This window comes from Medicago sativa, chromosome 8, assembly GCF_051527215.1.
Source record: "Medicago sativa cultivar Bolivia chromosome 8, Bolivia_mono, whole genome shotgun sequence".
NCBI lineage: Eukaryota > Viridiplantae > Streptophyta > Magnoliopsida > Fabales > Fabaceae > Medicago > Medicago sativa.
In genome coordinates this window covers 18,569,440-18,574,537 of record NC_140756.1, presented here as the reverse complement: position 1 = coordinate 18,574,537, position 5,098 = coordinate 18,569,440, and the positions used below count along the sequence as shown (strand labels likewise).

Below are 5,098 nucleotides of genomic sequence, written 5' to 3'. Positions count from 1 at the left end.
TAGTATATCATTATCATATACTCCTGAAGCTTCAATTACTAAGTCTCTCCTCACAGAGGAAGAACGTTACTTTCAAATTTTATTTTGAACAAGAAACACTTTGAAAATATTGAAAAGCATGGCAAGCAAAGTCCAATTATATAGAATATCAGGGGCTCTTATGTATGGGTCCAAATGAATAACTTTCACAAATGAAAAGACAACCAAAGAATAAATATTTCAGTGGAATCAAATTACAGTCCAAAATAATTAACTTATTCATTTACTCCATAAATAGAAGCTCAGACTCAGAGAATGATTGGAGTCATTGAGACCAAAATTACATCATTAACAAAATGTATCAGATGGTTTGGTGGTGCAACTGCAAACCTGATTTGCTGGTGCAAATAGCAATCTGGAACATTTTAAATCATATGTATGTATTTATTTCTACGATATGAAATGAAGCAGAGCACAAGATTTATCTCAAGTGCAAGTAAGTCGTAATTAATTTTTTTTGACAAAAATAAATGATATTCATTCATTCAAATTGATGGAGTACATCGATACAATGAAAATTCGCTAAAAACAAAAAGGATGAATCTGTGAACAAACTCACAACATCCATGTTAATAGCATAAATCGGCAAAGTACTAAAGCCTACACATATGACTATATTTAATCCACCGGAATACTCATGTCTCCGGATCTGCAACATTGATGACTCCAAAGTCATTGATTTGATCTGCACTGGATCGAAGCGAACAATCTGAACCGAACAAATACTTGAACGAAACAAGAAAACAAACAACGTCGTACAAAGACGACGAACAAAACAACGTCGCACAAAGACGACAAAATCACGAAAGAAAAACGAAATAGATGTGAAAATCACTTATTTCAATAAAAGGGAAATAGAAAAAACGAGCTAGAGGGGTGATTTTGGGTCAAAAATTGACCCTAAATCACCCCCTCTTTGGTGGATGAAGGTGAAAAAACTAGGGTTTTGGTGACTGCTCCAAAAGAGAGAAGGGGAAGAGAGGTTGATTTCCACACATATGAAAGTATAATAAGTCGTAATTAATTAGAATAAGCAAAGTTAAAGAAATAATAATAAAAGCCAAACTAACTCAACAAAAATGCATCAAGTGTTTCCCAATCAAAATAGAAGCATAAATACTAGTTTTTCAGCTAAGAGAAATATAAAATATAAATACTACTATATAATCATATGCTAAAACAAGAATATTAGCTATGGTGGAGTACTTGACAATGAAACTAGACTGTTAGTGTGAAACCATACTTTAAAATCTCCCACGTCAATGTCCTCAATCTTTGTCGATTGTTTGGTCTTCACATTGTAACAAAAATGCATCTTTTTAATGCCTAGAAGTATTTTGCTTAATTGATTTTGATGTAGAGTTACTCGAAATATGATTTTATCATCGATCCACAAACGGAATGCGTCAAACGAAATAAGTTTATGGCCAAAAGCAGTCACACAATCAAAAAGTTCCATCTGATGATAAAAAGACCATTTTCTTGAATCAAAATCCAAAATGTGGATATTGTCAGTTTTATAATGAGGATCTTTACACACAATGCAAGAAAGGCGATTTTCCATCCATAAATATGTTGGATCCTCACCACTCGGCACCTGGGGAAGTGGATACTCTCGTAGAATAATTTCCTTGTCAACATCCATCACAATCACTTCTTTGTTCGTTATCCAGTAAAGATCATTGCCTCCGTTGAAAAGTGGTTGATGTATAAAGAGATCTTCTTTTCTAGCTATCTCTCTCCATGAGTTATCTATTCCGATTCTTAGCACATAGAAAACATGCCAAAAAGCATTGGAACTATAAAAGATATCTACAAAGAAAAGCTTGAATTTGATAGTGCCAGGAACACGTGCTATTGCACATTGAGCTATACGCCTAGATATACGTTGCCTAGAAATGGGAAAAGAAGGAACTCTAAGCCAGCACTTGAGGAGGGGGTTCACGACGAAAATATCATTAACAAAAAAATTCCAAAGCAACAATATGCCATCACGAGTACAAATTATATCTCCCATTTCTTGAGGCGTTCCCAAATTAGTCCTTTCAAATTGGCCATTCACACCATCTTTAAATTCCAAAAAATAAGAACTACTTTTGGTTGTGGGATTTTCAACGTAAAGACCAGGTTTCATCAAAAAGCGAGCTGGCAATAGTAGCAGCCCAAGGTTTGCAAACATACCTTGCAGAGTTAATCAGACAGTTAAGAGGAACCAAAGTAAGGATATAATACATCAAGTCTTCAGAAAGCAACACCTTTGAAATCACTTCACCATTCTTAGCGACGTGATCATGTGAGTTAGAGACTGAATCAGAGCAAATTCCCTTCTTCTTGGATATATTTTTCTTGCTCCTACGTCTACCCATTTTTAATTAATTAATGTTATCCTGCGACAATCACTGCATATAGTATATTAAAAAAGTTAAAAAGGATTTAAATAGTTTCACACAAAAAAGCTTGAGAATAAAATGCATGCTATGAAAGCTGAACAAAATAAATAACAACGTTGAAGGAATCAGAATGAGTTGCTGCCCTAGCCGCCGCACTCCCGTCTCTCTATCTCTACAGCATGACCGGTTTAGGTCTGGTCTAGACTCACTTGTTTATTAAAAAAGTTAGGCTTAGTTTCTTAAAAAACTTAATTAAGTAAATAGGTTAATCATAGGCTACAAGAAAAGCATACAAAGTCTGATATACCAACATTTTTATGCATATCTATTAAAACTTGGATCGGATCCTAACTCCTTAATCATTCAAAACTTAAGTCTCAATTTATTTGCTATATTTTGATGTTGCTAAATTATAATTTAGTTATTTTTTATTAGCTTTTGCTGATGTTTTGATTGATTTGAAACCAACTATTGATTCTAAACAGAACGTTAGTTGTTAAGCTCGGTGTTTCTAAACTTGTTGAGTCTAGCCTTCTTATTAAATGAATTGCCCAAACTAGACTTTAGATAGGTTAGGTCATAAGCCTTTGTCGGACGGTCTAGCCTATTCCAACTCTACTTGCAGAGCTAAAAAGACACGTAAAGAACCAAAATAAATATAGGAGTATGAATTATCAAGTCATTAGGGAGAATCAACTTTGAAACCCCTTTAAAATTATTTGAGTTTTGATTCATATTCTTCATAGCAAATGGATTTCTCTATGGATTTGACAGCTAAAACGATGAAAAGCATGCAGTCTATGATTTATAGGGTTTTGATTGAATAACAAGGGTTATGGGAAAAAAAAAAGAAAAAAAAGAAGAGATAATCGAGAATGATAACAGCTAGTGATAAAAATTGATAATCATGTTATATTAATGGTACAAACAAGTAATGAATAAATTGAGAATAATCGTATATATTAAAATATGGGAGATGAATGAATAAAATCATTGAAAGATTAAGATTATGAATAACTTAGTGATACCTAAAGAAGAAGAAGAAGAAACAGTCAAATAGAAGAAGTTCTCTACTCGCCGCTGTACTCGCGTCTCTCTCTATCTCGTTCTCTTCACGATTGCTTTTCAGTTTTGAGGGCAATGACCTCTTATTTATTATTTAATTTATTTTAATTTAGAAAATTGTTCGATAGGCCCCTTCATTTACTCACATGTCCTTCAATTTTTTTTTCTTCTGTTAGACCATGATATATTATGTATTATTTCTACTAAGCTAAGCTCACGGGGATGTCCTTCAAAAACTTAATGCCCTTCTCTTATCGTAACTCACAATCCTCCTTTATTTTTATTTATTTTATCATTTTGGCAAGGATCGGAACTTACGAGCTAGTCCGTTTGGATTTAGGACCCAAACCTTTCCTGCTCAAACAAAATTTACATGACACTAATCATAATTCGACAAGCAATTCTACATTCAACAACAAAAACCATCAATCATAATTAAACAACAATAATTAACACTCATAATTCAGCAACAATAATATAACAACGAAAATTGGCAACACAATTTAACCAAATTTTACTGACACTTTTGACACTTAGTTTGAACAAATTTAAGTAATATATCACGTCCTCTTTAAACACCATTCGGGAAAATATGGCGCTTATGTCATTATCATCTTTAAGAATTTATGGATAACGAATCACAATACCTTTCTTGTTATCATCAATCAGATATATGCGTGGGACCTGAACAACAATGAGACGCAATTTGATTCTCACGAGCATCATGAATGAAACAGTTAAAATGCCTCTTCAACTCAGTCAACTTGTCAGTGGGAGCTACATACATCACCATCGTCTTTTACATAGCGTAAAATATTACATGAGCTTTGATTGGAGGCATGCTTGAAATTATCAAAAGAAAATAAAAGTTTGTGAGTTCTAGATATGATAGAAACATGTATGATAATAAAAACGTTAGTGAAATATTGGCCACAAAAATTGTTAAATGCATCATTTCCAATCTAAAATTTTCTCTTTAGACTTCTTTTTTTTTTTTAGGGATTCTCTTTTGACTTCTTAACAAATGCTTCTAGGACACTGAAAGACACTTATATAAGTATGAGTTTTTTTCATGAACCATAAATATGAGATTTATCATTCTTCTTAGGATGATTGGGGAATAAAATAAATTGGGAGAAATAAAAGGAAATTAATGATTATGAATTTATTGTCATATATGTTTTTTAATTAGATGATATAGAGGGTATTTGATGTAGGTGAATCATGTTGATGATAGTTTAAGTCTTTGGATTAAATGAAATTAATGTTTTTGATTTGTTGTCAAACTAATTTTGATATTGATGTCATTAATTTAATCATAATTATATATAGAGACAAGATCCGTTGACACCAGAGTCAAAATTTAGTTTGACATCAAATCTCAACCGTCTATTTTTTAAGTCAAATGCTTAAAATAGTTTTTAACATTAACCCATATGCTAGTTTCCATTTCACAAGCATCCTGAATTTTGATCTCAAAAGTATTCATTGCGATGTAGAGATTTAAATAAAGTAAGGGAGGGTGTTCTTGGTGGGGGGAGAATGGTTTAGTAGTATAGTAAGACCAAAAATTAGTAACAGGGGAAATTCCGATTTTGGGAGGA

At 32.6% G+C, this 5,098-nt stretch overlaps 1 pseudogene; it reads right to left on the bottom strand.

Moving 5' to 3' along the window:
- Positions 1–1,059: 1,059 nt before the first annotated feature.
- Positions 1,060–2,434, bottom strand: LOC146897516 (uncharacterized; annotated as a pseudogene).
- Between the last annotated feature and the right edge of the window lie 2,664 nt (positions 2,435–5,098).